Below are 12798 nucleotides of genomic sequence, written 5' to 3'. Positions count from 1 at the left end.
CTAACTGGTCTAAGTTAAGCTTATGACTCTAATTTTATATTTATGGGAGAAAAATCCTCAAAGTTTCAATAATTGAGAAGAGGATTTCGATCTCACAAAAAAAATGGGTCAAAATGATCATCAATATTTTGAAGGAAATATTTATATTCTTCCCACCTGCACCATCAAGACTGAGTAACAACTGTGGGTGCAATGCCCTCAAATCATCTTGAATGTGAGATCCTTTCAGAATTCTAGAAGAAAAAGAGGTTTAACAGAAATGTTCTACTAGCAGCTATGAAATTATAGGCTTCTCACACTTCCACCCAAACACACTCAACCCTGTGAAATAATGGGTTCAACACTAATCACCTCTGGAATTTCGCCAGGCTTCCTCACCTGTGAGTGGGCAGAGTTGGACCAAATTGCCTCGAAGGAAGAAAGCCTGTCTCACTCCCATGGATGCTCTCAGAGGGTGTTAGAGAGAATCCATTCCAATGACTTGCAGGAAGCAGGGGGGAGACTTACATCTGTGGGAATCTATCAGAACTGGGCTTCATGAGCTATGATTTACCAATATCACCCCACCATAAATTTGCTATGTCAAACTCCAAATCCCGGTTTCCCTGATCACTTGGACCTTGAAGGCAGAATTATCTCCTCCCACCCCTTTTTTTGCCACTCCCATCTTCACATTTTCAGGATAGTGGTCAGGCTGTTTCTATTTTATAATTGTTCAATTAAGATGCTAAATCCTCTTTTTTGCTGGGAGCAAAATTCCTCCTTCAGACTGAGTCATGGCAACACATTAGTTGAATAAACTTATAAATTACCACTCAGACTCTGAAACCGAAAGAAATCTAGGTGATCTAAGAACTGCTTTACTTAGCAAAGTCTAAAATAAATCGAATCTATTATTTCCTCTTTCTATATAAAAGCCCTGAGAATATCTAAATATAAAACCACTGTCGCTATCTTTGCCACACAATGTTGGAGGGCCTCACGATGAGGATGATCATGATGGTGAAGATACAGCAAACACCCGTAGGGTCCTTACTGTGTGCCAAGAGGTGCTCTAAATGCTTTATTGGCATGAACTCATTTAATCCCCATGACAACCCTATAAGGTAGGTCCTATTATTTCTCTTTTACAGAAAAGAGTCAGAGAGGCAGCAAGGAACTTGCCCTAGATCATATGGCAGGAAGTAGTAGAGCCAGGATTTGAATAGAGGCAGCTTAGCTTGAGTCTACTCTCTCACGTTGCTTTTTTTTCCCCCTTGCTTGGTCTCGGCAACCAAACCATGCCATCATGGATGGAGATCCATATCAGAAAGTGATTTCTTTACATTGCCTATTTCTTTCCTATGTGAGTGGAATTAATATGCAAGAGGCTACATTTTACTGTCTGAGCTGTTCTGACTCCTAGGCTCATTTTCCTACTATCTACTTGGCATTTTCTTTCACATTGAGCCATCATCTCCTTCTCTCAGAATAAGTTAGATGCAGTCAGAAGCAAAATTAATTCTCACTGATCACCATTTCAAAAGAGAATTTATTCCTCTAAAACTTAAATTCTGTAAGATGCTCACAGAATGTAGAAAATATCTAAGAGAGAAACAGCAAGAATAAAAGTGATTAAACAGGGCCTCTGAGTAGAGCATGTACCTAACTGTTGTCTCACAGAATCAGGCCTCCTGAAGTCACACCCTAATACCACCTTTTGCAAGTTGGACCAGTTATTTTATCTCTCTATGAACTTAGTTTTCTCATTTGTAAAATGGGAGTAAGAACAGTTCTACCTCTCAGGGTTTTGAGGATCAAATCCATTTAAAATGCTTAACCCACTACATGGCCCATAATGAGCATTCAGTGAATGTATGCTGTTGCTATCACTATACATTTAGCTTGTATGAGACTAGCCTCCAGCTACAACTGAGCACTAACAATCAAAAGGTTTACCCATTTTGGTGTGAAAGTATTAATACAGATTTTAGGAAAATCAGTTGTGGTCACAGGAAATCCTTTCGGCCCAGGGATAATTTGGTTTTAAAAATTTACTGCGACGTATCTCCACATATAAGTTCATCCCCCTTTAATATGTGATGCTCAGGCAGATCACAGAATCCATCAAACTACCTGAAAAGTCATTAGAGCTCACACTGTTGTTGGACACTCACCTCAAGGGCCAGTAGATGTTTCTATAAAGATTAGGTTTTAACTAACATAGAAGGATTATTTGCTTAATTTTTAAAATTACATTATTCAGATTTCTGCACAGAGTTGCGAAAATGAAATTGACCTGGGCAGCAATTTTAACAATTTTGAGATTCCAGTGTAGTAAAACTATCATCCCATCTGTCCATGTATTCAACTTGCCTGTTTCTTTCTTTTTTTCCCCCTCCCTTCCCTTCTTTATTTTTTCAAAACTTAGGCTTATGCTTAAGTCCCAACTCTTTGAGGCTGCACAGGCAACTAGGCAGAAATGACTACCTAGAAACTTCCATCACTGAGAGAAAATAATGCAAGTACTAGAAGGAAATGATCGCTGAATGCCCACTTGCACCGAACTACTCGGTAAGTATTATACAAAGAAAAAGGAAAAGATTGAAACCTTTTTTCCCCTTTCAGTTCTAAAATGGGCACAATGTCGGTTGAGAGAACAAGGAGCCTGCAGGCCCAGCAGGAGAATCAGGGAGAAGCTATTTGAGGTAAAGCTCATTCTTTCGCCTGGATATTCCCAAGATGCACTGAACTGCCTTTTTGTGGTCCAGATGCCTCAGGACTTAGGAGCCACTTGCTGGTCCCCAAGCAGCTGGCAGTGAGGAGGAGAACTTTTGCCTCACTTCCCAGTGCCTTTCCAGATGGCATATTCTTTAGCAATCCCGGGGGGAAGGAAATATTGATGTATAAAGCAGCACCCTAATCAAAAATTAAAATTTTGAATCAAAGGGTCAGCGTGCAGACTCATCTGGTATAAAGAGAATATACAGGAAATGGAATGGTGAGACAAAGCACGAGAGGTGTCGATTTGAATCCTACATCTGCCCCCATGGAAGCATCAATGTTCAGAGGGCACAAACTTATAAACTCACAGACCAGCAGACTTTCATTCTAAGATCTTAGCAATAATCAGCCTCTGGTTCTCTTGATGAGCATGGCGTGCCCCAGAAATACTTATCTGTCCCAAGTATCATCAAGTGTGGGGCAGTTTTAGGATTGGAACACATAGAAGTAGAAGGTGGTTGGAAAGCTAGAGAAAAAATAAACTTATTGATAGCAATTCAATTATTGGAAGGAAAATGGAAGGGCCAGGGAACACGCAAGGCAACTGATGTTAACATCTTCAACTGGGAATTACTTACACCAGGGATGAGGAACATCCAGCCCGTGGGCTATATAAGTCCCATGAAATAATTTGATCTGGCCCTGCCAAGGCATAAGGGGTAAGTTAATTAAATGTTTGGCCATATATAGCAGCCTTATTTTTTAAGTTGATAATTTTGTATGGCTCGAGAATGATGTTTTAAATATTCATATTGCCCTTGGCAGAAAAAAGGTTCCCCACCCCTGACCTACACCTACAGAGGAATAAAGAGGTGCTGTCCTAGGTGCTCTGCAACCAAGAAGATGTAGAGAACTGGGGTAATGAGGAGCCAGACAGATTATCTGGTTTCTTACTTGAGATGATGAGCCATCAGATCACAAAAGTGGACCCTTTCAGCAACTCTGTGGAAAGTTACCCCATGCTCAGGCTTTTTATCCGAGAGCACCATCAAATCCATTGAGCACAGTGCCAGGCACAAAAATCATCCTTGACAAGCACCTTTCTTACTCTCTTGTGGGTGTCTTACTTTTCCTTATTGCCACATGGTTAGGTCTCCTTTAAGGCTGATTTAATCCTTTAACCTGAGGGATTTTAGAAAGCGTTCTACTTATTTCATATCATATCCAAGTACCAACAAATGACTTGATTCCCCAAACAACAAACAACCTCCAAACACCGAATGGAACATTTAAAAAAAAGGAAAAAGAAAAAGATCAGATCTTTGAGTGGTCCTCACTGGACACTCTGCGGACCTGCTGTCATTTATCATTATCCTTTTTTTTTATGATTCCCCCCGACAAATTAAACCCAGCTGACTTGGCCCTTAACGAAATGAATGTGAATTAATTCTGATCATAAATTTTAATGACACAACACTTCAGGTACTCTCAGCTGGTCCAAATGCAAAACTTATCTTTCTCTGTGGTAAAACTGAAATTTCTTAGGGAACCTTGATGGTTTCACCTCTGCTATTTTGACATAATGAAATAATTTTCATATCTATAAGGTCAGAGGGGGCAGAACCGAGATGTCCAACTCCCCACATCCTCACCTCCATTCCATCCCTACATATTTCTCCTTCCCTGTGCTTGGCAAGTTTTACAATTTCATAGAAACACAAGTCATACAGCTCGACATTAAGCTTGATCTTGCCATTATGCTCGATTGTTCAAAATTACACTAGTCTCAGAATGTTGACAGAATTCCTCTCAATGTTTCCTCTGTTGGTTTATTAAATGGCAATGTCATACTTAAAGCATGGTTATTTCTGGGGCTGCTTGTTCAATTCTTTGAAGACTTGACATCACATTAGAAAAGGTTCCCCCCCAATCTTGTACTATTCTCTCTATACCCAGTATATTTGACATGTCAAAAATAATTATAAGGGGCTTGATAAATACAGAAAACATTTCTCTTTCATATTCCAGAATGGGCAAGGGCAGGGTGGCTTTGTTACAGCATTATCCTAATTGGAAATTACTATTCAGCATCAGCAATATTTCATTAAAAAGCAGAGGCCTGCTCTAATGTTTTAGGTTTCTATTTCTGCAAAACCAGCCCTACTTCCCTGGCACTGTTTGTTCCTCAGAGATCATTATTCCTGGCAAAGACCTTTCTTCCTTAGAGATGTCCCTCACCTTCTCGTGCCCTTTTTCATATGAGCAGTGACTTTTCTATGTCACTTATTAATACCAGGGCAGCTTGTTTAATAACAGTTTCTCATTAGAATGCAATGAAAAAAAGGGAGAGGTGATGATAACCTTGTGTTCAGAGCTCTCTGTCTCCTTAGGATGGGCACTGCCTATTCTTTACAGCAAAGGCAGAAAATCTGTTTTGTATCCATGGCCAATGGAGAAGGCCCACACCTACATTTCCTTTCAAAGCTCACTATTCTCACAAAGGGCTCTCACCAAGGGTCCCACTCAGTCACAGTCTTGGTCATGTTGTAGGAAAACTAAAGCCGTCTCTCTACAAAAGCATGCATCCTATGCACCTCTCCGGGTGGATGGAACACTATCTAATATTGGGGGCATTTTCTCTTTTTACTGATAATAGGATTATAACACATTTTCTGATTTGTTGGTTGATATCAGTTTCTCTGACTGGAACTAGAAAGCAACTCAGCCAGATACGCTTACACATGGAGAGGCCCACGGCTGGCTTCAGAGTCCTGACACAAATTCTGGGCTTTGACAGAAAGAGTTCTTGACTTGGAAAGATGGTATTGGGTGTCTTCTCTACCACGTATTAGCCTTGTGGCTATGAGCAAACCATGTAGCCCCTGAGGCTTAGTTTAGAAAATGCTGGTAATAATACCTTTTGAGGTTTAATAATAAACTGGACAATGGATATGACAATGAAAGCATTGATTCATAATAAAGCATTATACAAATACTCAGCATCTATGACTAATGAACAAATAAGTCAAGACTATAGACACCAAACAGAAATATAGCAAAAAAAAAAATTCTTATAAATATAATTATGTTTATTCAGCTTTTGGAATAGGGGCTTTCTTCTTCTAAAGAAATATCACCATTACTGGTATTTAATCTTACGCATATATCATATATGCAGGTGACCGACTTGCAAGGAATGATAATGCAGTAAAGTACTCAAAACTATATACAGAGTGGACATAAATGAACACTTCTTAATAATTCAGGAGGCATTTCATTGTCTTATCACACCTAGGGTCATAATTGTGATTATCAGTGGCTAATTTACAAGGGAGATGGATGGAATCCAAATGACTCTGTGATACAACTAAGCATAAATTTAAGGAATTAATCCATGCTATCCATCTTTAATAGTGTCACACGTCACCATTTCAACAAAGTAGCATCACCTCAATAATTCTAAGTTATCCGACCTGCTCTTTTCAGTGATTTGTATTCTCCCTGAGGGGATGTTGGCTGCAGAAGAAATTCCCAATTCCCACATTCTAACAGATCACCAAGTATGATGCCCAAACATCGTGATTTTTAGGAGATATTCAAGGTTGGGAGTTTTACTTCTCTGCATCTAATCACCATATTGGGAAAGAGCAGCAGAAAGTACCTGCAAAGGTGGGGAGTAGGGTGGAAATAATAGGCTCTGTCCTGACTAATTGATGGAACTGTCAAAAAGATGAAATGAATTAAAATTTGAGGAAGACTTTGTAACTTCTGGACAAATGTAAGGTGTTATTATAATTATTACTATTAATAGTCTTACTCAGTTTGCAATGTATAAGTTATATATAGCTTGAAAGAGGAGAGTTCTTTTTCAAATGATGGTACATTTATTCCTCCATCATCCAATTCTTGCTTTTTCAGCTTATCGCTCAGCCAACCTGAGTGACATATAGAGTCTATTCTTGTTTTCTTCTGTTTTTATCACAGTTTGACATGGTTGGAATAGATGGGTAGATCTTGCAGAGAACAGAGCTGAAAGTGAATTTGAAAAATTTTAAAATAGCTATTTTTGAATAGTAGGGTATAAAGGTTTCTGCACATAAGGCTGAAGACGCTCTTTGTTAATATGGCTAAAAGCATGTAGCAATTATTGTAGAATGGCAGACCATTCTGAAAGCTCAATATCTGAATACTATATCTGTTAGGATACCATTATCACAACAGGCACATACATGTCATAATGATCTCCATTCTGAGCTTGGCCATCTAAATTGTCTCCTTGAAATAAAGAAATCTGCATTTGTACATTTGTAGAAATGGGTCCTCATGGCTTTATAAGTGTAAACACACAGTAATAAAAATATGTGCCACTGTAAGAACCAAGGATATATCTGGCAGAGCACTGGTAAAATAAGGCTATCAACAGTCATCCGTGAACCAACTAGTAGTAAAACTAGATGAATGAAAGTAGATATTCATTTCCCCCCCGCCATGGGAAGAGCTATTTTTGTCTTCTTAATTAACTACTACAAGCACATTTTTAAATATGCATTACTATAAGCACAGTACGGTGTAAAAAAAGGAGGGGAAAAAAGTATAAAGTAGTTATATATGGGGTAGTACTTTAACTGAGTGAGGGAGAATTATCTCTCTCACTCTATCTATCTTTCTATCTATCTATCTATCTATCTAGATATGCATAGATATAGATATAGATGATGTAGATATAAATATATATTTCCCCCCAGTTAGTTTTGACACACATAGACAATTGTATGTAAAGAAAAAGTGTAAAAAGACAAAGGTCAATCTGTTAATAGATGTTGTATATGGGAAGGGAATTGCAGAATTGGGGAGGGAGAGACAGAAGGAGGAGAGGGAGTTACTTAAATTTTAACTCTTTTAAATTTCCATGTTATGACTGCTATACTTATATTTAATTTTAAAAGAGACAAGAAGAGTAAGTTATGGCACCTATACTTAGGGACTGTTGAATATAATTACAGGTCTTTTATAATAGAGCCTATGACTATCTACACTGGTCACAGAGCTCTGTAGAATAGATATTTTTTCATTGATGTAGAGAGCACACTTTCTAGCATATGGTCACTTACCTGTCACAAGAACTTCCAAAGCTTCACCCAGGACACGATGCCCACAATAACCTCAAATGTAAGGAGTCGAAAATACTAGTAAATCCATCATGCTCCTCAGCCCACATTTGCATCTAAAAGAATTAACCTTCTTAGTTTTAATAAAACAGATTTAAAGCATTGGAGAGAAAAATACACTCTTCATATTAAAAACCTATCCATACCTGCTTACCATATAAAACCCCACAAGCATCCCTTTCAGAACATGGGCTAAGTTGGGAACACACACCACTTTCCCTATTGTTGATGGCACCAATATGTATCCCAACATCAGTGCAGCTAATCTGGGATTCTTTGAAATAACAGAGCACAGAGAACTTAAGAATCTTAAAAAATTGGTTCTAATATATTATCTATATGTGATCAACTTATTTGTTGGTATCCAGGGTCCTAATCACGCATTCGTTTGTTCAAAACTGTGCCTCTTCCATGAACCGGCACTTTGTCATGATGAGAGCATTTGTAGTATTTTTGGAGAATGCAAAACTTACTATGCTAATTCTTTGTATAAAAACTATATACGAGGTGGGGTAAAAGTAGGTTTATAGTTGTTCTTATGGAAAATTGCCAGGGTGTTTCTCAACATCTAAAAGGGTTCAGGAATCTGGAGAAGGGCTGCGCATAAATTAATAAAGATACTAGAAATATAAATTTGGAATACATGGGGGAGCCAGAGGAGACCTAGCTTCAGTAACCAAGTTCTTTGAATCTCTGGACCCTTAGCTTTTTTATTAACATAAATTGCCCTAAAGCAAAGCAGATATACATATCAAAAGGTAAGGTTTGGTATACAATAGGCATTGTCAGGTTGGGGGAATGCCTTAGGCTGTTCAGATGTTTGGCCAGCAGCAGGTAATAACATGTAGATTTTCAGGTTTGGGGAAATGCTTTCAGCTATTCCAGCAGGCAACTATATGATTCAGCCCTACCCTAATCGGCCTGCAGACTGAAGGGTCCCAGGTGTGATTCCAGTCAAGGGCATGTACCTTGGTTGCGGGCACATCCCCAGTAGGGGGTGTGCAGGAGGCAGCTGATTGACGTTTCTAACTCTCTATCTCTTTCCCTTACTCTCTGTAAAAAATCAATAAAATATATTTTAAAAAAACATATGATTCAGCCCTGCTGAATATAGAAGCCCATCAACCTTTTGAGGACTTCTTGCATTTTATTATGCCCTGCTGGAATTAGCTTCTAGCAGAAAATAATACAATAATTAATAAAAAATAATACAAGAACATGCTCTGTGTTTCGCATACTCACAACTGTAAACCTATTTGGCACACCCTGTATATGAAATGTAGAAAAATAAAGCTTTTAAAATCTTTTCTCTGGCATGGTAACTGGCCACCCTGAAAAATTCATGTTTTAGCATGTGCCTGAATATATATTACATAAAATATGCCTTTAAATGTTCAAAAAAACCCACAGAGAAACAACATTATAAAATAGTAAGAAGAGTGAGAAACTAGACTCTTATGAAATTTTTAAACTAATCTTGGTGTCCTGTGCAAGCCGATAATATAAGTGTTTCTTGAATTTCAGCTTCTTTTAGGAGTAAAATATAGTTAAAGTATGGATATTGGGGGAGAAGTTACAATAAAGAGATATGTATATTTATGACTCAGTTACCATTGAGAAGAAATTAAAGGTTAATTAAATTAAAGCCAAAGGCAAAATATATACACACATCTAATAATATATGTATATCTCTATATCTATCTATCCATCCATCCATCTATCAATATCCTTAAATGAGTAGTAACCTGACTCAGTTGTCAGCAGTGGAACTAGCAAATATTATTTTAGTTCTATACCAAATTCCTATCCAAAGACATCTGAAGTTAATTGAAAAAAATAAGTTGCTAGCAGGTTCCTAACATCTGTGAATAGACTGCATAACTCATAGAAATACAAATTAGAAAATAATATAGTTAATGCCATAACTGGAATATGCAAAGGGCTTGATGAAGATAGTTGGAATGGAAAGTGACAAGACATATATGTGAAATGATTTTGGAGGCGGTAACACACTTGTGTTGACTCATGAAAGGAAAGATTGGGACTGAGACAAAGAAGAGAAGTGAGAAGTGGCATAGAGACAAAGGAGATGTAAAAACAAATAAATGATATGGTTTATGTAGAATTCACAGCTCCTGTGTGGTGCTGAAAAGCACAGTTTAAAACAGGAAATTGTTAGAGATAAGACCAGAGAGAGGCAAGAAATAGCATCGATCGTTAAGGCTAGAATTTAAGTTGAGATTATTTTGAATTTTAGCAGGGTGAGGAAACATGAGAAGGTTTTCAGCTTGGAATGCAGGTTTAAGTTGGATTGTATGTACAATGTTTGACGCTGACAAAGCTGGTAGAAGAAAGGCCATTTCAATGGTACAGACACCCAAATAAGGGAGAAGTCACAGCAGTAGCAGCAGTTCTAAACTATGACAGTGGTAGTAATGATGGTCATCATAGATGGGTTCAAGAAGTATTTAGGATGGAAGATTAGCAGTTCCAGTAATGGGTCTGATGTGGAAAATAGCAAAAGTGGGAAAATAACTGCATTTCTAGTTTGGATGAATGAATGGACAGCAATTCCATAAAACAATGTAGAAAGCATGGGTGGAAAGGTGAAGGGCAACAATGAGAAGATTGGTTTACACATGTTGAGTTGAAAGGTGCTCAATGGACCAGCAGGCAGTTGGATAGTTGAGTCTGAATTGGAGGAAGGAGATTTGTCTACATATAAAATTTATGAATAATTGTAATCATGACAGTAGATGAGAGTAGGAAGGAGAGTGTGAGTGAGGAGAGCAATGGGCTAAGGATGAACCACGGGTAGGAGGAAGAAGAGAAGTCCATGAAAAGAGACAGAAAGTAATGATTAGATGATGATATGGTGAGTAAGGCCCCGTGGAAGGCGGGGAGCAGAGAACTTTAAGAAGGAAAGAGTGATCAATGGGCCAAATGTGCAGATAGATCCAGGAAAGATGCAAAGCCTCCACTGGATTTAGCAATTCAAGAACCATCAGTTCAGTTGTGAAGTGAAAGCAGGTGCCAGATGCTGGGAATTGTAAGGTGGGGACAAGGAAATGCACAAAGTAGTTTATAATCTTCTACACTGGGAAGAAAAACCACAGCATAGTTAAAAGAGGCTCAGTCTGGATATGAACATATTTGAGACTTTTCTGACTCTACCTAGTCCTGTGACCTTAAACAAATCCCTTCTTCAAGTTCAGCCTTCATTTTAACTATAAAATGAGGTGTTCACCTTTGATGGCTTCCTCTTCCAGAATTTCCAACTGAAATAAAAGTAAGACCGAAAGTCCTGTTCTAATTTCTAAGATTTAGGAAATTATATGAAATTACGTTTTGTGGATATTGAAGCAAATATTGAGCAGGTTTCAAGGTCATAAAATTATGGCATGTATCTTGGGAGAAAAATGACTACTGGTAATAATTAGAAAAGATATCTATACACATAGTCTTTTCTCTTTTCAAATGAGAAGCTCATTTGAATCACACAATATTTTTCTTCCCTTTCAAAGTCAAATACCAAGTGTTTGAAGACAAATCAAGGGAAGATTGTTCTAGCCAGAGTACATATACAGTGTTGCCAAAACAAAAGTCAGAATGACAATTTCTGGAGACAAATGATTCATTATTGTTTCTGTTCTATTCACTAGAAGAGCATAACCACAGCTGAGATTCAATCTGAGGTTCAGTAATACAAAGTCTATGCCTTTGGTTACCACACAGGCAGTTGTTTCTCTCTGTAGTGACTCTCTGGACAATGCCAAATGAAATGACCACACAGAACTCTGGTGTGTGAGAGCTCGGGCACTAAAAAGTGCTTTGAGCAGTATATAACTAACATACATTCTGTGATCCTAGGGATGAAATGGAATAAATCAAAGTGCAAAGAAATAACTTTATTCTCTTTCTTTTTCATTCTAGAGACAGAAGAGAAAAAAAAAAAAAACATGCAATAAGTATGTTCGTTTCTCTTTCTAGGATTTGCTATATATCCTCACTCAGTTTTGCTCTGTCATTTCTCTATCAAAGAAGCAAAACCTTCAAGTGATTTTTATTTCCTTCCTATTCTTTGCTGGTTCTGAATCCTCTTTCTATGGTGTTAGATTTCGTTGATGTCGTTATTTTGTTTGATTATTTCCTTCACAACTACTAAATGCATTTCTTCTTTTTTTTTTCTTTTTTAACATCACATTTACTGTCTCAGCCCAGGATAGGGCGATTACTCACTTGGGTTATTTTGACCTCTTTCATCTTGGTCCTCTGATTTCTGAAAATTGACATTCTTCTTTGTATAGCTTTCAGACATCATAAATAAGCCTATTGTCAATGCACAAGCGGAACTGCCAGGGATGTTTCCCTGCTTTTCCATGGACCACATTACTTCCACTTCCTCCTTAGGTTTCCATGTTGATACTGTATATCACAGACTCCTCCTGGCTTCACAGTCCATGGGGACACTTCACCCTGTCCTATCTGCTTTGTCTCTTAACCTGCTCCAGTCTCTGCCAAGTTATCTCAATGCTCACCTCATCCAACAATTATTTCAACACTAAGCCTTCTCCCAAAGTATGACCAAAGTCTGTGATGATGTCTTCAACTCAGCTGGTCTTCTCCCTTCCTTCCCTATGCAATGCCTGACTCTCGCCTTCTGTAAGAAGTCTACCTTTTCTGGCAAGATCAGGGAAGCAAACACACCTTAATTACAACTTCTCAAGCACACATCTTTCCTTACTCCGTTCCTTTTTTTAATACTTAAAATTATCCTATGATTTGTAAGTTTCATGCCTTCATGACTTTAGTGGTATTTTCTCACTCCAAATTCATTATATCTGTATCTCTTTTATTAGACTTTAAACTCCCCGAGTGCAGGAATTACATAGCTATAAGTCAACCTTTTAAAGGACTGCTCACCTTT

Source organism: Myotis yumanensis, unplaced genomic scaffold, assembly GCF_028538775.1.
Source record: "Myotis yumanensis isolate MYYU_CA2020_CCGP unplaced genomic scaffold, mMyoYum1.0.hap1 SCAF_3, whole genome shotgun sequence".
Classification (NCBI taxonomy): domain Eukaryota; kingdom Metazoa; phylum Chordata; class Mammalia; order Chiroptera; family Vespertilionidae; genus Myotis; species Myotis yumanensis.
Note: the sequence above shows the minus strand (reverse complement) of the source record.